The 23,896-nt window shown below is 32.5% G+C and overlaps 1 long non-coding RNA gene across 1 annotated transcript; it reads right to left on the bottom strand.

The window, feature by feature from the left end:
• Nucleotides 1-13,258: 13,258 nt before the first annotated feature.
• On the bottom strand, nucleotides 13,259-21,667 carry LOC139515645 (uncharacterized). The gene is made up of 3 exons (XR_011662820.1): nucleotides 21,610-21,667; nucleotides 16,202-16,273; nucleotides 13,259-13,313 (listed from the first exon to the last, which is right to left on the bottom strand). It is a non-coding gene; the product is annotated as an uncharacterized lncRNA (long non-coding RNA).
• Nucleotides 21,668-23,896: the final 2,229 nt, after the last annotated feature.

Here is a 23,896-nt window from a genome sequence, read left to right as displayed (position 1 = left end):
TCCTCCCTATCCTCTTTTGATGCATGTAATTTATTTCCTTTTTTCATTTGAAACATCAGATTAATTTGTTTAACACTACTCTTAATATTTGCATAATTCAAAAAAAAAATGGATTTTAATGTGAACAATTTTCTATTCTACATGCTCAAAACTTGATTTAAGATTTAGTATCAAGGCACATACAGATTCTTAACCTCAGTTCAATCGGGTCTTTTTATAATTTTCCAGGCTGAATCATTTTCATAATTGATCAATTTTCTTTTGCCAGTGTTTTTCTGAAATTCTACCTAAATGTGGTACAACGAACCTCGTATCATTCTAGGAAATATAGCAATTGGACTTCATTTTTCCAACTTAGGCGTCATTTAATATATGACTAAACGTCTGGTGGACGATAAGGGTTTTGCTTTGCGATACGTGGAATGCAATACATGCTAGCTATGCGATACAGATTTAGCTTTGCAACACCGGTTGTGCAATACAGATTTAACCATTCGACACGGGTAAAGCGATATAGGGTAATTGATACAGACTGGAGATAAGATCCTTTATTAAATATACAAAATTGATGTAATCAGTACTAAATATATGATAAATAGACATACATTTTTTATTTACCTATACGTATCACGTATACCTTTAATTGCCTTTCATTTGTTGAATACATGTATGATAGAAATGTTACGTAGAGAAGACATTTAAGATATGAAAATATTATGCATTTGTAGAATTCTACCTATACAGTCGGTGAAATTAAAGTCAACTACCATATGGTTTGTCACATCACACATTGCACCTGTATTCAAATAAGTCTGATTTTGTAGAAATAGCTTTAGTTGTAATAATTCACAGTTGGAACAATTCAGTGGGTTTTCACTTAAAGACCTGCAAAATAAAGACACGTGTTATTTCTGAATTTATAATATTCAAAACTTGCATGAGGCATAAACAATATTAAAGCATCATCATATGTTAGCAAGGTAAACATTCAATTTGCGTTTCTCGTGATTGTTAGTAGATAACGGTCATACATACACAAAACAGCAACCGACAGAAAGTAAACTGTTCGGTTTAAATGCGGTCTTAAAATAGGTAATTCAATATTATACAAAGGTATATATTAGTTTATTTGGTTTTAATGTTATATTTGTTATTCTCATCGGATTTTGTCTAATGCTTAGTCCGTGTATGTGTGTGTTACATTTTGAAATTCATGTTGTGCCGTTGTTTTCCTCTTATATTGAATGCGTTTCCCTCAGGTTAAGTTTGTTACCCCGATTTCGTTTTTTGTCCATGGATTTACGAGTTTTGAACAGCAATATGCTCTTGTTGTCTTTATTTAAACATGATTTGTCATGTTGTTTAGTAAGGATATAGATAAGATGGTTTAATTAAAATATTTCATTGACCCTTATTGTTTAAACTTACGCACAAATGTATATTGTAAAGAAAAATAAACAGTTATGCATAGAAAATCGATCGAAGAAATAATGAAGTTGAGATTCAATTTTAAAATCAAAGTCAAAACTTCTTCTCTATTCATAGAAGCCTAAATGTTTTTTTGCCCAGTAGTTCTAAAATGGCAGTAAAACATGGATATTGATTAGAATTTTGATATACTTAAGAAAGACAGTCATCGTAACAAAACTATTTATCTCACTCATGCGTATCTAACTTTCACTCATGCACACATAATTTTTTTACTTTTCTGTCATATTAGAAATTCATGAAATAGTAAGTGTTTGAAAAGTCTGAATAGTTTGAATAGTTTTTTTATGGGCTAAATGTCTTAAAAAAGGGAAGTCTAAAGACGTTCAGTCCAAAAAAAATAATTAAAAGGCGAATGTTCAATAGATCCTGTATTGTTTAGCATTGTTTTCATGACCCTCTCTCTCAACAGTATGTTATTCCGCAAATATATTGTGCTACATGTATATATAAAAAGTAAAATAACAAAAATATCAAGCATAAAGGAAAAATTCGAAACGGAAAATCTCTTTTCAAATGGAAAAATCAAAAACCAAAGAAGTAACTCGGTATGTTTAACCTTAAAAAATAAAATATATTGCTTTACCTTCTTCTACCGTAAATATTCTGTTACAAGAGTCTAATATTCTTTCTTTTAAAACTTATGCGTAGTATATTTTAAATGTATAAGGACATGATATAGGAAGAGTTTTATACAATAGGGGGGAAATTGCAAGTTTTGTTTTCGAAATACAACAGAGGAAAGACTAAAAAATAACATCACAAAATAAGATGGTATATGAGATATGGATATAAGGTAAAAATGAATATAAATACGGTTATTTACTTACAAGGTTTGAAGAGACCTCAACCCTTTGAATACATTTGCATCAAGGTAGGTAAGCTTATTTTTATGCAGGTACCTGCAAAATAAAATGTTCAATAAACATCATCAATGCAAACAGTTTTACGATGCAATTAGTGAGCAACTTGAATAAGATAAAGCTGTTCAATCGAACTCCAATTAAAATTAAAAACTGAAAACTAACAAGAAATGTACAATCAAGCATATATTCCACACAGTACAATATTCTGATAGTTTTGATAGAGTAATTTATCAAAGATGTAGGAAGTAAAAAAATTGTTTTTGTTTGGAAGGTTTTGTCTCTCTCAATTAAAATATATTTCTCGTAGCTGTCAACTATTGTTGAAAATAAGGATATAGATAATCTTCTGTATTGATTAAAAGTGTTCAAGGTCTTCGTTATTGGCAACACTCCGGGCTTATGTGTTATCAATTCAGTTACGATATAATTGGAATACCTTTCTGTGTAGTTTTTAAAAAAAGGAAACACCTGACCGTATGATAGACCAATTTTCAGTTTCTTTTCAAATCAAAATCGAATGGAGGGACAGTCACTCTCAAAGATAGAAAAAAAAAACTGACAACGCCGTGGCTAAAAAATATATAGACAAAATACAGCATAGAAAACTAGAGCATTTTTATAAGCAACACGAACCCTACAAAAAACTAGGAGTGATATCAAGTGCTACGGATGTGTAAGCAGATCCTTCTCCACATGTGGCACCCATCTAAATTTACCAATAACATGATAAACACAGTAATATTTAGATGACCGAAAATTGCATAATTGTTGAAATTATTGAAAACTATTGCAATGTAAATTTTTCTGCAAAGTGCAACATGTACAAATACAAAAAGATAAGAAATGTAATATATGTGTCACATGTTTGCATATTTAATTTTTTTTTGACAAATTTATTTTACTTACACTAGCTTAAGATCCACCAAGCCTTGAAATACATTTGCACTTAGCGTCGTTAACTGAGTTCTATGTAGGTATCTAAAAATAAATTAAAAACCCTGCTTCGTGTCTTTTGCCATCATAACGCATCAAAAGTGTACACAACGACACAAATAACAAAAAGAAGAAACCATAAATGTAATTATTTATGAATATTTCGGATTACAGATATCCTTCATCAGTATGATTGTGATGTTAAATAAACTATATATCTGTCTACTAAGAACAAACTGTAACAATCTTGAAATTTATTGTAAAATTATATATAAATAATTACATTTATAGTTTACTTCTTTTTGTTATTTGTTACTTTATAATTGCTTTAATGTGTACATGTATCGTTACTCGTAAGAATCCAGCGCCCTCGTGGGAAAAACCGTTTACAATTATTCAGACCTGTTATATATATAAAATTAAGAATGGAAATGGGGAATGTGCCAAAGAGACAACAACCCGACCATAGATCATACAACAACAGAAGGTCACCAACAGGTCTTCAATGCAACGAGACATTCCCGCACCCGGAGGCGTCCTTCAACTGTCCCCTAAACAAATATATACTAGTTAAGTGATAATGAACGCCATACTAACTGTATATTGTACACAAAAGACTAAAAGTTAAAATAATACAAGTCTGACAAAGGCCAGGGGCTCCTGACTTAGGACAGGCGCAAAAATGCGGCAGGGTTAAACATGTTTGTGAGATCTCAATCCTCCCCTTTACCTCTAGCATATGCAGAAAAGTGAACGCATAACAATACGCACATTAAAATTCAGTTCAAGAGAAGTCTAAGTCTGATGTCAGAAGATTTAACCAAAGAAAATAAACAAAATGACAGTAATACATAAATAACATCAGACTACTATCAGTTTACTGGTACGCCAGCTCCAGACTTCAATTACACTGATTGAAAAATTATGTCTTCATCATACAAATATCAGGCACAATCCTCCGCGTGAAGGGTTTTATTATCGTACCATCATAACATATATGAGAAGAACATAACTCGTGTCATGCCAACAACTGGTTTTTAAATAAATGTGTTTAGTTCCGATGCAAAGACCCTATGAATGAATCAATATTCACGCCATAATATGCAATTTTTAATGACCTGACAACAGTATCGCAACTATATCCCTTCTTAATAAGTCTATTTAAAGGTTGTGTTAGCTTCTGAGGTGAATACTGAAATTTTTGTGCTTCATAAAGAATATTTCATAAAAGATTGGATGTGAATTACATGAACGTATAACAAGTCTGCATGTCGAGCTATATTTACGAATGATGTCCTTATACCGATGATAAAATTTAGTAAATGTTTTGACTATTTTGTGATACCGAAAACCCTGGTGTAATAATTTTTCAGTAATACATACATTTCTCTCGTTAAAATCTAAAATATTGTTACATACACGAGCGAATCGTACAAGTTGACATATATAAACACCGTAAGATGGTGACAAGGGAACATCACCATCTAAAAATGAATAATTAACGATAGGAAACCAAAAAATCATCTCTTTTATCATAAATTTTAGTATTAAGCTTTCCGTTAATGATATAGATATCAAGATCGGGAAAAGGACGGTTGTCATTGTCAGTATTAGCTTTATTTAAAGTAAGTTCAACAGGATAAATTTCTTTAGTATACATACTGAATTCGTCATTATTTAGAGCCAAAATATCATTCAAATATCTAAAAGTTATATTAAATTTGTGTATCAGATGTTGTTTTGCGTCTTTGCTGATTTTTGTCATAAATTGTAGCTCATAGCAATACAACAACAGGTCCGCAATAAGTGGTGCGCATATAATCCGCATTGAAATTCCGGTAACCTGACGATATACGGAATCCCCAAAGCGAGCAAAAATGTTATCCAGTATATATTCAAAGGCAGATATAGAATCAAAGCATGTCGTTAAAAATACCAGCAATATTTACAGATTCAAAACCTTTGTTGATATATTTGATTTTAATAAATGTTTTTTATGATCTTCAGGACGATAAATTTTAGGAAACAGTTCAGAATAACAATATGCCATTATAATTTGAACGATTTCATTCTTAGGACTGCTATAACATCATGAACATTTTTAAGAAATTGTGTTGCAATCCTCTAGAATTTTATTCAATTTATTAATCGGTAATGAACAGAGCTTTGTTAACAGATAATGTTTGTCGTTGTTCTTGAAATAGAAATTAGGTCCGAAATATTGGTATGATTGGACCGAAATTTTCTTTGATTGCGATTTTATCTACGACCATGAGAACGTTTTTTTTTCGGACAGTTTAAGAAATTATACGGAAAATGTTAACAGAATCGGTTCTTGATATATTGCCAATTCCCATGATATTATCATTAAGACCAAGAGAGAAGCATGTCTGTAATCTTTTAATCCAATTTCATTCAATTATTTTCCGTGATCGTACAAACTTTGAATCAGATTCACCAGGCTGCTTATTTACTACTTCCAAAGGTTGAACTGCTAAATATTTAATAGGATCATTGTACTTCTCAAGGTGTTGATAATTGATACTTTTGAATTTATTGTGTCTTTTAAAACGATACAGATGTTCTTCAGTGCGTTTATATAAAATCGTCCAGTTTCACCTACGTACTGAATACCACATCCCGGTTTGTTTCGTGTAAGTAAATAAATAAAACTGTTTGTTTTTCAAGTTATAATAGTTTCAAATTTTAAAGAAAACTGTGCGACCATTTAATATGGACATTATTGATTACAGATGAACAAAAATTAACATTTCGTTTGCAAAATAAAACAGGAAAAAACTTTTTTATCACCATATTTATCCAAATTAGTTGCGTTCTTCATTCAATTCAACATTCATTTAAAACAGGAATGCTGTAACTTTCAAATCAGTTTAAACATTTTCTAGATATGAACCATACACGTTGTACCCCATTAATCTAAATGAAAATTTTGCAAAATTGTCTTTTGAACGTGAATATATCACTACCATTTTAACACTGTCTTAACTTTTCTTGTTAATTAATGTTTTATATCTCGATACACTAACATCTCTTCATTTGAAAAAAATACAAAAAACAAAATGAAGTTGTTTTGATCAGTTGTATGTATGATTATACGCACATGGTTCCTTAAGATTTTTTTGTTATAGGTACACAGTAACAAAACTATTCTATTATATTTAAACACGACTACAAAAGGGTATAACCAGAACACCGAACTCTAATATGTGTCCATGGAAAATTCAAAACGGAAAAGTCCATCAAAATTGAAAATATCAAACTTAATCATCCAACGAAAGTAGAAAAACAACTGTCATAATATAATCTTGCTACAACCATTTTCCGAAGTAAGTTGTGGGTTAAATCTAATTAAATAGTTTACTAAACTTCCTACTTGTAGAACAGTTGTTTATGGTTATTTTGACGAAGTTAAGTTAGCAACCCAAAGAGACGTGAAAACTAGTCATCAAAAGTACCAGGATTATAATTAAGTACGTCAGACGCGCGTTTCGTTTACATAAGACTCATCAGTGATGCTCATATCAAAAAAGTTATAAAGCCAAATAGGTACAAAGTTGAAGAGCATTGAGGATCCAAAATTCAAAACAGTTGTGCCAAATACGGTACAAGTAATCTGTTCCTTGGATAAGAAAATCCTTAGTTTTTCGAAAAATTCAAAATGTTGTAAACAGGAAATTTATAAAAATTACCACATAATTGGTATTCATGTCAATACCAAAGTGCTGACTACTGGGCTGGTGAAACCCTCGGGGACGAAACGTCCACCAGCAGTGGCATCAACCCAGTGGTGTAAATAGTTATCAAAGAGGGACGAAAGATACCAAAGGGACAGTCAAACTCGTAAATCTAAAACAAACTGACAACTCCATGGCTAAAAATGAAAAAATCAAACAGAAAAACAATAGTACACATGACACAACATAGAAAACTAAGGAATAAACAACACGAACCCCACCAAAAACTAGGGGAGATCTCAGGTGCTCCGGAAGGGTAAGCAGATCCTGCTCCACATGCGTCACCCGTCGTGTTGCTTATGTGATTACAAACCCGGTAAATAGTCTAATTCGGTAGGTCAAATTCATGAAAGGGAAGGGGATTGTAGTGACGACGTAAGGAACATATCCGATATCATTTGTGAAACGGTTATTCCATAACGGTCAACCAACTCGTGATGGCGTCCGTAAAATTTACGAAGGGATGATTTCAACTTCACCATTTGGAACTCTTGGTTTAATAGCTTCCTTGTAAGCAGTAACCCTCCATCAAGAAAATCATGATAGGAAATGCAAGCACGGGAATATCGTATCAATTGGGAGATATATACCCCGTATGCAGGTGCTGCTGGAATGTTGCTACTTAGAATTGGAAAGTTCACAATTGAAAAGCTGAAATCATCTCTTTTGTCGTAAAGTTTTGTCTTCAACTGACCCTCATTGTCAATTTCTAGATGTAAGTCAAGATATGAAGCCGACTTAATTGTATCTGTAGTATCCTTTATCTCCAATTCGATGGGAAAGATGCGATCCACATAGTCACCAAATTTTGATTTTTTTAGTGAAAGAACGTCATCTATATAGCGGAAAGTAGAGTTAAAGGATATTGCTAACTTCTTATCTTTCTTCCTAAGAAGTTCCTGCATGAAGTCAGCCTCATAATAATAAAGAAAGAAGTCAGCAAGTAGAGGGGCACAGTTTTTTCCCATTGGGATGCCGACAGTCTGTTGAAAAACACGTCCTCCGAACGTAACAAATATGTTGTCAATCAAGAAATCAAGCATCTTGATAATATCGGTTTCAGAGAATTTTTTGTTTGCATCAGAATGATTCTTTACAAAGTAGGATTTATCCCTCCCTAAGACAAGATACTTGTATCTACGTTGGCCATTCTTTTTTATGAAGCAAAGTAATATCAAAAGTACCAAGATTATTATTCTGTACGCCAGACGCACGTTTCGTCTACATAAAACTCATCAGTGACGATCATATCAAAATAGTTATAAAGCCAGTCTAGTACAAAGTAAAAGAGCATTGATGATTCAAAATTCCAAAGAGTTGTGCCAAATACGGCTAAGGTAATATATTCTTGGGACAAAAAAATCCTAAGTATTTCGACAAATTCAAAGTAAAAGGTTAATGTAATATAAATTCATATCCAGCAGCCAAAACTGTGTTAATATACATCACAGACATGCAACACAATTGGCAACAAACGTGCAAATGAATTTTATAAAAGACGCCAACAAAGAGGTTTATATAATTGATAGTAATTTTGACCAAGACGCTTACAAGACTGGCAAACATTTTTCGAAACTTACAAATTATACAAAGAAGAAAATAGATTAAAAAATGAAGTTTGAAAAACATTAAGTGTACAGGGTCTTGTTAGATGTATAGATTCCACAACTGCAACAAGTGTGTTACGATATTTCTCCACTTGAGACAGTTAAATTTTAATATTTAAAGCGCAAGGATTTGCCGAACATTTTAAATAGTTAAAATTTAACTGTCCAGAGTAGAGAAATATCATACACGAGTTATAGTGGTTGAATCTGTTTCTCTAATGATTTTCATCCTTCTTTTTCAAAGATTTGAAGAAAGTAGTGTACTTTTTATGTAACATCATCAGACATGGTCGGCTTTTTTTATGACGTCACAATAGAAAAAATCAGAAGAAACTAAGAAAATGTAACGTCACAATAAAATTTCGACCAATCATTTGCTGAGAAATTTTTTCACTAAAGATTTGAAATATTTTTCTCATATCGGTCAGAAAATGAAAAAATAGCATGAAAATTAGAGAAAATACTAAAGCACACTAGCAGGTAGAATTATTTTACTTACATAGTTTGAAGATTCGGCATACCGTTGAATAGATCTGTGTCTAGTGCGGTTAAAGGATTGCCAAACAGAGACCTTAAAATAAATATTCAAAATTGATCTTGCCTCATTACATTTGTCATTCTATGATACAAACAGATGTATGAAGAAAATAATAGTCAACGTATGGTAAGATAGAGCAGTTTGATAAATGTTTTCCCATGCATATATATTTACAGTCACTCGGTCGATAACAGCGTAAAAAGACTTAAACTGACTTCTTGTATCATCACCAACCAGTCTTTGAACAGTGGTAATGATTTTAAGGTCTCTTTTATTTCCAATGAGACAATTATCCACCAGTCACCAAATGAACAAAAATTGATTCCTAGTAGTAGTAAACATTAGGATTCGACAATACATGATAACAAAGGTGTATCTCCAAGAAATGTTAGATTTTCAACATTATGACGAGATTATATAATTTTTGTTATTAAGCCTAATTAAGTAAATTGAAAACGATTGTCAAAATGAGGAAAACATTGCTTAAAAGGTATATTAGTTTAAACATATTTATTTAGAGTGGATTGGGAAACAAGTTTTGCTACTTATATTAATCCCTTTCCACTTTGCGAGTGCGAGTGCTGCCTTGTAACGGCATTAACCTACTCTTTTTCGAAATCTACAAGGGTTTCCTTAACGTGCAAGAGATATGGCTCTCTCTTAACACGGGTCAGCCATTTATCGTCCCCTTCCGACGGACTATCATCGATTCCTTAAGACATACTCGCAAATAGTGTTAAGGTAGAGCCGAAAATTGAGATCCTGAAATTTTCATCCCAAACGGGAATCGAAGCAGAAACCTTTGTGATAATAGTCCGATGCAATAACCACTACACTACGGCACTCAGGTATATTCACAAAATATTCATAAAAAGTGAATTTACCAAAAAAGAAAAAAAAAAACAATTACAGAAGGTTTAAAATGTATTTAATATGTTAAATTAAAAAAATCCAAAATTTGAAACTGACACTTTTAATTGGAAGAGCTTGAGTTTAAAAAAAACCTAAATAAGCTAAAAATACTAATTGTTCATGGAGCTCCTTTGGATATATTTAAAGTGCCTTTTTATATGGCGGGGAAAGGCTGACACAGACTTTTAACTTATACTTAATTGCATTGTTATTATTCTGGTCTCAATACACAGTTAATAACTTCAGAATCTTCGTAATCATTTGTAAATGGCTTCCAATGAACGATTGAAGTCCTATATGACAAAGGAAATGGGTGGTGTGAGGCCAAAATTTACGCTATATCGTAGGAAAAAACCCAAGAAGACCAAACAATCTGAAAAAAAAATCCTAAACCTCACCAATAAACGAAAGATATATCAGATCAGCAAATCCAGCAAGAAGATGGCAAACATGTTAGTTTGCTGGTTCAATTTACTCACAGTTTTGTAAGAGTCACCAAGCCTTGAAATACAGTCGCATTTAGCATTGTAATTCGATTGTCTTCCAGGCTCCTGCAAAATATCATTTTATTTATAATGTGTTGTATCTGGAGGAAAAAACCCAGATGGCTGGCAATGAACATCAGTAAAATTTATAAGTATTTGTATTTTATTAAATTGTGGTTTATTGTTCATTGAGGTGTAGTGTCAGAAATTGTATTGTTTTGGTTCGCTCCTTAAGATGGTTTGCCCAATTACATAAGAACCATGACTTTTTGCACGTCTCCTGGTAATTTAAGTTTCATAAACGGAAAAACTGAAACCTCTCCACGGACTGCAGATTCTCTTCGTATTAAAAAACATTATCAATAATATCAGTTAAACAATCTAAATATCAGCGATTTAAATTTTAAGATAGGTACACTTTACGATTGGCTTGGGTATGGAAAGTAGAACTTTATCTTAGGAGATCATTACGTTTTCCCTTTTAAACATAAAAAGAAGATCATAATCTTTTTATAGAAAGGGTGCTATAGTTCATCTTAGCTCAGCATACATGTAGTCTATTAACAGAAATTTGTTTGATGTGTTTTATATTATTTAGTTAGGCAATATGAAAAATAGATGCAATGACATATGCATACAAAATACAAAATTTCTGGTAGATATTTAAAGTTGAACAAATGCTGTTCTTATTCAAGTGCACATAACGCTAACTTTGCCAAATTGGGAACCCATATTACTGTTATCCGTGATTGTTCAGTTGCATTAGAACTTTCCAATTCTATTATCATCTATTACATTATAAATTGGTACATGTTGATACGTACTAAATACTACTCCGAAAACCAATTGATTGCTACAAAAAAATGTAAGACATTTAGAAGCAATATTCCAGATTACAATTTCCTAATTATAGAGCTTAAATTGTGATTAACGAATCGGTTGATTTCCTTTAATTTTCAAAGATTATTCCCCACATTCATTTGGATCATCTTTCATGCTCCTGTTAATGCCCGCGTCACACTGTCCCGATTTTTACACCGATGGCAACGCGATTATAGCAATTTTCAAAATCGGGACTGATCGTATCTAGATCGGGCTATTCGTAGTGCCATCTTTGACCATCGTAGAACCATCGGCCACTTTTTCTAGCCTTCGGTGACAACTTCGGGAAGGGTTCTAAATTTTTTAACACGTTAAAAAATCCCCGAATGTGCGTCCGATGTTGAGGGATCGTATTGAGTTCGTATCACCACCCTCACCATCGTAATGTCACCGGGAATGCATCTTTGAACATCGTATTGCATTCGTGTTTCCATCGTTTCCATCGGGCAGTTTTGACATTACGATGTCTCTGCGAAGCTACCCGAAGGTCTTACGATGGCAACACGACTTCGTAATCCCGTCGTGTTGCCATCGAATAAAAGTACGAAGGCGACAAGATGGAACTACGACGGCAATAAATCCAGCTAAATGTAAGTAACTTTTCGCCCTTAAATATATTTAAAGTGCCATGCGCGATATGCACTGGTCAGTCTAATACGACAGTTAAAAAAGACGTTCACAAAACATGGAGCTCATATCATATGATTCTATGTGAACAAGAAAGGCGACTGCGTTGTTTCTATTAATTCAAATGGAAAAAGAAGAGCAGCTATTACAGGCTCAGAATGTACTTTTACAAGTAAAATATTATTTTTTGTCAATTTTTCATATCAAGAAACATAATGAAAATCATAAATGCGCCTCGTACACCAATACTGCAGGTACACGTATATAGGGAAAACAACTTATCTCCATTTCATTTTTCTGATTTTTTATGTATCACCATTTTGTTTTTATATGCCATATTTTACCGCATTTGTTGCTTTCCCCACATCCTTCCTTTTGTCTATATTATTATGATATTCTCCTGGGAAAAGCTCTTTTTGAATAAAACGGACCAACGAACCCATTACCTTACCTTTAAGATAGATCAGTAAACATGGGCATAATTATGGGTGATTATTTAGACTAGTGCACACATTTTAATATTGTCCTTAGAACCAGCAGGTAAAAAAATGAACAACCAATTTCCTGTGTATTATGCTTTTTAAGGAGAAAAAAACCAAGTCAATCTGCATGACCTTAACCTTTGGCCTTGATACATCGTAAGCTATACAGCACGTCTTTTAGACATCGTATGACCATCGCGCCATCATCGTAATCCATCGTGTAGCCTTCGTATTCCGTCGTGACGCCTTCGTGATCCATCGTGTAGGCTTCGACTGAAATGTGAAGCTTAAATACCCGTCTTCGGTTAACCTTTGTACGTCCATCTTTTGCAATCGTATATAATTTCGGCATCACCGGATAGACTTCGTTATTCATCGTACTTGCTTCGGTCACTTTTTGGTATTTTAACGAGATCGGGACAAACTTCTTACGAACTTACATTTTTTTCATTCGGGTGTCCATCGTATATAAAAATCGGGACAGGGTGACGCGGGCATTACAAATGATTCATGTGAAGCTACACATACACGCCCTTCATTGAAAAATGAAGATGTTCTTACACCATTTTATTAATTTAGTTGTGTATAAGATTTAACGCACCAGTAGTTTCACTTTCCTCGACATGGTATGTATCACAGTTATGATCGATTAATCAGTAAACTTACACGGTTTTAAGAGCCGTTAGGTCCCGGAAAATATTCGCATCTAGCATGGTTATTCGGTTGGCTTGCAATCCCCTGTAAAATATAATTCTTTTAATATGCTATTGTATCGGAAGAGAAATTTATTTAAGTTTCATTACAGGATAAAGTGAAACCTCTCCACTGACAAAATGCAGATCGTGGTCAACAATCTGGCCTCCAACGGTAAAACATCTATTGGTGAGGTAACACCTTTAGTTAAAGTGCATATAACATGATTTGAACATTAAACATTCGAACTGCCAACTTTTTTATACAATGAAGTTATGAATTAAACGTATGTGTATACACTTATTTTACAAAAAAAAGGATATTTGAATATGATAATTTATTAGTTTATTTAAAAGACTTATTAAGTGTTGCGTTTGTAAATTTCATTAGTTTGACTCTAAGAAATAGTACCCATTGCGGTGGTTTGACGATATTTTATCTTTAGTTTAGTAAATATTAGATTTTTAATTTAACAAAAATGGTCCGTGAAACCGGTTACAGTTTATCTGCGATCAGAATAGGTAGTAAAAAAAATCTGTTTGAGGTGTTATTATACTTTTTTAAACCTATATAAAAATTGAGTTGTTAACATACCCAATTATTGAACAATATGATAACAATTTAAACCTAGAAGCGACGTCGAGCCTTAGAATAAATTAACATCTAACATGATTATACCCGATTTGTAAACAGGCCCCTGCATAATACGATTTTACGAAAGACACTGTTTATATTATTTGTCATTTGTATTAATAGATCAGTTTACAAAAAAGATATTAGGAAGATTAAAAATTGGACATAGATGTTAAAACATACTTGATTTATGTGTACAGATGTTTATAGTGCATTAGGTAATCACTTTACTTGTATGTCTTAAAAGATTAATCGTCCAAGATAAAACATTGAAAGAAAGCTCTTAAATATGAAAAAAGAAGATGTGGTATGAATGCCAATTTGATAACTATTCACAAAACACCAAAATGACACAAACATTAACAACTATAGGTCACCGTACGGCCTTCAACAATGAGCAAAGCCAATACTGCATAGTCAGCTATAAAAGACCCCGATAAGACAATGTAAAACAATTCAAACGAGAAAACTAACGGCTTAATTTATGTAAAAAGATGAACAAAAAACAAATATGAAACACAAAAACAAACGACAACCACTGAATTACAGGCTCTTGACTTGGGACAGGCACTTACATTACTATGGTGGCGGGGTTAAACATGTTAGCGGTATCATAAAAAACCCTCCCCCTAAAATGGGACAGTGGTATAACAGTCCAACATAAGAACGATCTATAAAAATCAGTTGAAAAAGCCTTAACTCATCAGATAGACAAAAAATACAAGTTGACGTGGCCGGGTACTTATACATCCCGACACAAAAAGACACAATGAACAGATCTGAGAGTACTCGTTGTTATCTGACAGCTAAGTGAAAGCCACTAACAACTAATAAAAAAATCATGCCTCTAAGACTAAACACTCAATCCGTAAACATCAAACATACAATGGATTAAGTGTAAAGACGTCATAAACAGACAGAGAAAAACATGACCTTAAAGTTATCAAACAGTTTGTTTTGCAATGATATTGAGAACTTACACTTATTTTACAAAAAGATGGATATTTGAATATGATAATTTATTAGTTTATTTAAAAGACTTATTAAGAGTTGAGTTTTTAAAATTCATTAGTTTAATTCTTAGAAATAGTACCCATTGCGGTGGTTTGACGATATTTTATCTTTAGTTTAGTAAATATTTTTTTTTAGATTTTTTATTTAAAAAAATGGTCAATGAAACCGGTTACAGTTTATCTACGATCAGAATAGGTAGTGAAAAATCTATTTGAGGTGTTATTATACTTTATTGAAACAATATAAAAATGGAGTTGTTTACATACCCAATTATTGAACAATATGATAACAATTTAAACCTAGAATCGACGTCGAGCCTTAGGCCCCTGCATAATACGATTTTACGAAATACACTGTTCATATCATTTGCCATTTGTATTAATCGATCAGTTTACAAAAAAGATATTAGGAAAATTAAAAATTGGACATAGATGTTAACACATACTTGATTCATATGTACAGATGTTTATAGTACATTAGATAATCACTTTCCTTGTATGTCTTAAAAGATTAATCGTCCAAGATAATACATTTAAGGAAAGCTCTTAAAGCCATCAAACAGTTTGTTTTGCAATGATATTGAAAACATGTGTTATGTTACCCGTTATATAATTGATCATATTTATAACAATTATATCAAGACCAAAATACATACTTTCAATCCGTATAATTGAGGTCCGGAGCTGGCATATCAGAAACTACTAGAAGTCCTTTGTAAACATATGTATCATTGACATTTTGTTTAGTTCCTTTTGTTATCTTTTCTGACATATGACTCGAACTACTTAATTTTACTGTGCATTTTGTTGTGTGTTTGCTTTTTCCACATTAACTGGAGGTATTAGGGTGGGGGTGGGGGTTGGGGGGTTGGGTGGGTTTGTCATGGGTTGAGATCTAAAAAAAAACCATGTTTAACTTTGTCGCATTTGTGCACCTGTTCCAAGACAGAAGACTCTCTCCTCTGTTTGTCTATGTTTTTTTCAAATTTACTTTCTTTTATATATTTCGGAGTTTAGTAGGTCGTTCATTATCACTGAACTAGTATACATTTTTGTTAAGGGGCCAGCAGTGGCAATCCAGCGGGTGCGGGATTTTAATGTTGTTTTGAAGACAATTGGAGGCCTTCTGCCCTTTGGTCTCAATTCTATTGTTAATTTATATGGTTCATTTGATAACAAAATATTGATTCCATGATTTTATTTCGTTCTTATCCAGTTGCAATGTTTTTTAAGTTGTTGAGTTGTATGTGGGTTTTTTTTTAGGCAAATCATTTACTAGTAACTTACAATTTATCAAGTGTTGTTAAGCCTTGAAATACATCTGCATCCAACACTGTAAGTCCATTGTAACCAAGGATCCTGCAAAACATCATTATTTCATCATCTTGATGTATCTGAATACATGAAGGCGGCTAGCAAAAGATGTGGTATGATTGCCAATGAGACAACTCTCCACAAGAGACCAAAATGACACAGAAATTAACAACTATAGGTCACAGTACAATATGTTTATCGCTTCAGGAGCTCTTTTCACAAAAAAAACCAACTTATGAGTAAAAATACTCGTAAATCATGAACATTTCAGTACAACTTATAATCAATTTTAATCATCAGATTTTTTTGTGAACAGAGTCGCTGTTTCTTTTGAGAAAACATTTTTGGGGGACTTAATATGGGCTTACAAAGGATCTGACGTCCGTACAAGGGCGATATGGCTGTTAATTTTATATAAAAAAAAAAAAGAAAGAAAAAATAAAAAGTTTCTAGGGTCTTAAAATATTGTTTATGTTTTTTAATATTTTAACCATACCGACCCGATTCGATCACCATAAAAAATTGGTTCAGTACAGTATATTAGCATATTTACCTGACGATATCAGGATATTTGTGTTTAGTCAAATCTTAACTGGAATTTGTGACACAATTAGAATTCCAAAATTTATAAAATGTAAACAAAATGTCAAAATGTTTAGGCTTTATATAAATATCTATTTTGATAAGTTGATGCCTGCAAATGAGGTGTAAAGTGTCTTATACGATTTCAGTTTGTAATGTTTAACAACCATATTAAATCAGTGTGTAAACACGTTAATTATGAGCTTTGGAAGTCAAGTAGTTCGAGCATTTTTCTGAGTAAGCGTTAAACAGGTCGAGAACTCTAGGTTTTCTGACGTCAGAATATATTTGCATAGTAATTTCCAAAACACAAGGCCAATATGGCCTTGAAAAACTGACCAATCGACTCAATGTACTACAATGCATTGTGGGCTACTACGAGTAAACTACTACTTAAAACACGTGGAATTAGTGGGAAAACAACCAACTAATATATTGTCTGGGACTCTAATTACCAATGTTTTTATTCTGCAAATATATTTAATGTAAAATATATAACGTAATCTTCAATTTCCATGCTCAGATTAAAAAAATATTGTTTACTGGCTTCACGATTCGACTTTCTTTTTCACCTTGCAAAAGTTGTTGAACCGGTTTTGTGCATTGTTATGAATTGAACCTGCATTAATTTCACGACATGAAACAGTGAAATATCCAATGAAGTGACCACTGTCCAGTAAGAAAATCATTTGAGCTCTTTTAAACCGGTATAATGTCATTCCAAAATCATTTCTGCCTAGAAAAACACTTCTTTCTGTACTGAATGTGTAATTTTTTTTTATCAGGACCTGAACTAAAAGTAAGAATATCATAATATTCAGTATGCTAAAAATAAGTGTTATGAAAGCGGCAGGGGCGGATCTAGCCATTTTAAAAAGGGGGGTCCTTACCCTGGACAAAAGGGGAGGGGATTCCAACTACATGTCCCCATCCAAATGCACTGATCATCCAAAAAAAGGGGGTCAATCCCCCAGAACCCCCGCTCCCTGGATCCGCCACTGAGCGAGTACGGTATATAGCTCGATACATTTTTTTTATAGTTTCATCCATCGATAATATCCGTTTGTTGCTAATTTTATCACAAAATATACGTCAGAGGTTTTTTATCGTTCGGCTGCTCTCCTAGTTGACATATATAAAATATCTCCAATATTAAAAGTCTCTGGATCATAGTGGGTGCCATATTACCTATCATTTTTTTTCTAAAACGTGCTTTGTATATAGAAATAAGAAGATGATATATGAGTGCCAAATGAGACAAAGACATAATTTAGTAAAGTTAGCAGTCATAGGTAAAGGCCGTTAGTTTTTGGGCCTTTTATAGCTGACTATGCGGTATGGGCTTTGCTCATTGTTGAAAGCCGCACGGTGAAAATGTTAATTTCTGTGTCATGTTGGTCTCTTGTGGACAGCTGTCTCATTGGCAATCATACCACATCTTCTTTTTATTATAGATCCAACGCTGCAATTTTCACAAAACATATCAAATTTTCCACCTTGTCGTACATACATATGGATAACATCATTACAGCTTATTTCCTAATGCATGTAGAGCAAAACTTTGGTTAGCTTGCTTGCTTTATTTGGATATTGTACAAAATATAAAATATACAAGTTAAACTATGCCTATATATATATTGTTTAAAGATGTCAATTTTATTTTCAAAGCTTGTATAAACAACTATACAAACAAAGCAAGCAAGCCAACCAAAGTTTTACTTTGCAGGTATAAGAAATCAGCTGTAATGATTTTATTCAGTTTGGCAAATTTCCGAGCCCGTTAAAAAACGAAGAAAATGAAACTACAGTTGCTGACTTCACTACCTTCAATACAAAGGGAGCAGTTTGGAAGTCCAATATACTGAAATGTGACAAAAATAAATACTTATAGATTTTGATAACACTGCCATGTATGTACATATTTCTTCGCCTTTTTTACGAACACAAAATTCAAGGATCACACATTTGCCTTTAATTATCTATACGAAAATTGCTGTACTCGTGAATATCAGCACCGGCTGTTATCGACGGCTTACTTTACACTAATAAGTTTGTCTCATGGGTAATTGTGTTTTTCGCTGTTGTTTCGTTGCTGTGTGGTGGACAAATACATGAAACCTCTGTGCCATCATCAAACATGTTAATGGCTATATATCGGGTAATTCAAACCCTTTTTTCTTCGCATAGAAACAACTCTTCGTTAATCTGAGCATGGAAGTAATACTTTATATCACGAACTATAAATGAGGATACACAAAATGAAAAACTAAGCGAAATTATGAATCCCGCATTGCACGAAAAAATGAGTTGTATTTCAGTAAATAACACGTGTTCTTGGTTGATTGTAAACACTTAGTAGTCCATCATGCATTGTGACTCATTTAGTGGATTGGTAAAAAACCTAGGTAAAAATAAAGTGCGTCACATGTAAATAAACAATTACATGTGCGAGAACATAAGTATGCTAATTTATGCATTTCCATATAAGGTAGTGGTCCCGACCTGTTAAACAATTTCAAACAAATATTCTTTTCTGTGGATTAGCATTCATTAGTCGTCAGTATCTATAGATTAACAACTTGTGGTTATATTGATAATTTAGAATCATCTTCCGTGAAGGTGGCGCACAAATGTGCAGCTAATTAATTCGATTGATGTGTCATTTGTATACAAGAGTTATATTCCTTTGAACTATGTTCATAAAGTCAATTGGTTAATTGTCTACCTTTATCTTTAACATATATTTTTTTTTTATTGAATTTAAAATCGTTACAAAATCAGTAAATGTACTAGATACTCGTATTTTTCATTAGTTTATCAAAGACATTTATGTATATCTATTATTTCTTTTATTTGTTTTGAAATGTTTAGAATTAATATATACCAATATAAAGAATTATTTTATTATCTTATAAATATGTTTTTGTTACTTTTAAATATTCAGACCGTGCAAGAACATCATAAATGGGCAAGGTCAAATCTTCTCCTTATTATCATTAAGTATCTTGTAACATGAATGGTAAATTTTTCTTTGATTTTGTGGTGAGTTAACTCGGTTATGTTTAGTAGAGTGCGTTAACTGAATGATATTTTTTAGTTATTTCACTCTCCAATCCCGCCGTAGAAAACTTCTCGTTTAAAAAGCAAAGAATGGGAGGAGCTTAAACCAGTGCATTAACTTCCATCCCAAAAGTTATTAATGAACAGTCTAGCTCCGTCTCCTTGTGAAAGTAATTGGGGAGCAACCATTTGAACTTCAAGGGGGCTATGTTCTGTTTTTGTCTCAGTCGGAAATTTGTTTTTGCACAAAGCGCGATCAATCTTATTTAGTTTTTCAACGCTGTCAATCAAATTATTTTTTCCAATATTTAACACTATAAGGTATTGGGAAAATCTGGATTCATAATTATTTTTTTATCATCTGCTTGACCAGAATAAAAAAAAAAACTACCTCGACTAAAAACCTTTAACCTGAAACTGGACAAACGAACGAACGAACGGACGAACGGACGAACGGACCCACAGACCAGAAAACATAATGCCCCTCTACTATCGTAGGTGGGGCATACAAAACTTTTCATCTATTTGGGGATCAGAATATCTTCTTAGAAGAATAGATAACATACCCCCGGGGACCTCACATAAAGTTATATTTTCGTGTATTAAACAAGCTTCAAACATTTGTCCCTGGACCTAACATGAATTCAACACGCAGTCATTTAATCGATCTTCCCCAGTTTTGGGGAACGAAAGAACATTTTAATTTACCTCCATAATTGGTATTAGGGATATGTTTCCTTTTTATCACAACGTTTTTTGTCTTCTTTTTTTTATTTTTTGATGGCAAATAATCATAGAATAAATGTTTGCATTAAAAAAGCAAAGCTATGCTTTTCGTGAAATAAATAAGCTTATTCGTAAAAGGCGTGCTATATATATAACTTAGTGCGAGGAGACAAACTGCTCTAAATCACAGATTGCAGGCACTTGTTTTAGATAAAAAAAATTCTGTATAACACCTTAATATAACAAGAAGGTATATAGGGGGAAATAATCTGAAACAAGTGCCTATGTCACAGAAAAAGCATCTTCTTCCAAGTATTCATGAAAACTTTCCTTCTACTTTTAATTTGAGGTACGATATGCCGGCGAAAAAAACATAGGTTTAATTGTGCTGTCAAGAATACACAGTTTCAAGTTGTGGTATGCGTCACACATTTCCAACAGCATTCGTCCTTCTACTCGTAAAGGCATTTATTTCTGCGATCGATATGGTGTTTACAATTATGTCAGAACTCAAATGAAGCAGAAACGCTGATGTAACTTATCTGTTTTACTCGATTCCTTTAGACAAATACATGAAAGAATTTTAATAACGCTTAACACAAACACACATACGCACAAACATAAAACAGTACACCATAGCCACCACTTTATTCCAGAAGCTTCTAACTGATGCCGAATGCTATATTGAAAAATTGTAATTGGAACCTTCCCAAAACAATTAGAACTTTTTAAAAAAAGGCTATATATTAAAACAGAAATATATCACCTTCCCATAATGATTGAATGTTAGGAAAACTAAATATGTACATGTGAAACGTATGATGCAGTGTTACTACAAAAAAATTGTTCACATGCTTTTCAAAGTTCCAGAATACGTTTGACTTTAAGTTTATATTTCAACAGAATGGAGTTTTAAACGATATTTAATAATCTAAGGTGTGCAATATAATTCTAAAACACATACATATCAACGGTGGCAAACACATGTTTTTACATAATAGAGATTTACTTACAAGGTGCGTATATTTGCCAAGCCCTGGAATGTATTCGTATTTACTTCCGAAATTCCATTAGAATACAGGTACCTGGAAAGAAAAACATATTTGAAAACAACTGGTACATCGAATTTTGTTATTTTCATAAATGTAAAAAGATTCTAGAAGCAATTTGTCTGATTGATAAGTTGGTTGGTGTTAAATGCTAATGTAAAAAGTATAACTTGTATGGGACTCGACCGCCATTATATGATGTTATCATAAAAATTTGATGTATGTAACCTCGAAAAAAAAAATGTGTTTGTACCATACAAAGTCTGATGTACAGTAGTTGTCGTTTGTTTATGTAATTTATACGTGTTTCTCGGTTTTTGTTTTTCATATTGATTAGACCGTTGGTTTTCCCGTTTGAATGGTTTTACACTAGTAATTTTGGGACCCTTTATAGCTTGTTGTTTGGTGTGAGCCAAGGCTCCGTGTTGAAGGCCGTACATCGACCTATAATAACTTTTATGAATTGGAATTTGGATGGAGAGTTGTCTCATAGGCATTCACACCACATCTTACTATATCTATATAAAGGAATAGATTACTGTAATGTAACTGCGAACTCACTTTCCCGGTTGTTCTTAACATGGATTTATTGATCTACATGTATTGTAGATACTAGTTTTTTTTCATCTCAATAGAAAACCTATGCATTCTCCAATCTTCTCCGCTTCTACTTACCTATTGTTCGATAATGACACAATAAAACCTCTATTATATATTTATACCTAAATGCCTTATATTATTTATTTAAAAGGATATTACCTTGGTGATCTGCTTTAAAAGGTATTTATCAAACTATTTTGTCCGGTAGTCAGCACTTCTGTGTTGACTTTATTTATCATTGATATGTTATAATTATAAATTAAGTGTCCACAAAATGTATACTTTTTGAAAAACTATAAGGCTTTTCTACCTCAGGAATAGATAACCTTAGTTGCATTTGGCAAATATTTAGGAATTTCGGTCCTCAATTCTCTTCAACTTTGTACTTATTTGACCTTTTAACATTTTTTTTATTCGAGCGTCACTGATGAGTCTTGTGTAGACGAAACGCACGTTAATCCTGGTATCAATGAGGAGTTTATTTGCATATACTATATAGACTTTCTACTTAATTTTGTAAATATCAAAATAAACCAATGAAATTTGGTATTTTTAACAGTCATCTACAATAAGAGCAAAATGAAACCAAACATTTGATTGTAAGTTCTTGCACGCTTGAGAAAACAGTATTTCATTTTTTTTGTTTATCAACAACAAATGAATACAAAGGGAACAACCTGAGTTTTTCTTTGACATTTTCTTATACTAAGAGGAATAACTCAATGTCTCCTTTCACGAGTTTTATCAAGTATAGTCTGTTTCATCAATCATCAAGCAGAGACCGAACTCATTTTCTCTGTAATGTTTTATACCACCGCAAAGAATCTGTCTTGTCAAATTTGTTTGGTGAATTGATATATTTTGAAATTTCAAATTAAACCAAAAAAATAGGGGGGGGGGATTTTTTTCCTTTCTTATTTATAGGGGGGGTCATACTTTTTTCTTCAAGATTGATTAAAATTTCAATCTAAAAAAAAATTAAAAAAATTGGGGGGTCTCATATTTAAGCACTTGAAAACCAATTAATTAAAGAAAGATTTGTATTCATCACCGCTTTCATTGGTAGGACTATATACTTTAGACCTCAGACAATTCATTATAATACAACAAATGGAAGTTTTTAACGGACTTGACTGGCTATATAGCCCTTGCACGGTCGGCACATTATAATTAACAAACAAACAAATGGAAGTTTTTAACTACCTTGACTGGCTATAAATTAAACCAAACCAGTCATAGATAACATGTATATGCGTAAGTTTGTCAAAGGAGGTTATAAATGATTTGTGTCAATGCAAATACTAAACTTTAGAATATAAATAAATATCTTTTTTCAATGAATTCAAAATACTAATATCTATTCAATTTCACAAATATGTACTGAATAAGCATCATGTAAATCATTAAATAAAGAAACATGAACTTTACAGTTTTAAACAAGGGAAATAATAATGAAAACTCTGAAACTGATTATACTAGTAAGAGAGAAAACTACATATACGCTTTCATACTCAATCAACGTGCATCACTATGCATTATCTATAAATTATGCGGCAAAGATGATTGATTTTGTTCGATACAATGACTGTACCTATTATAACAAATAGATTCAAACAACAGAATCAAAGGTGGAAATAAGCAAAGAATTACG

The sequence above is a fragment of the Mytilus edulis genome, chromosome 3 (genome assembly GCF_963676685.1).
Source record: "Mytilus edulis chromosome 3, xbMytEdul2.2, whole genome shotgun sequence".
Lineage (NCBI taxonomy): Eukaryota > Metazoa > Mollusca > Bivalvia > Mytilida > Mytilidae > Mytilus > Mytilus edulis.
The sequence above is the reverse complement of the archived record's forward strand: the minus strand, read 5'-3'. Positions and strand labels throughout refer to the sequence as shown.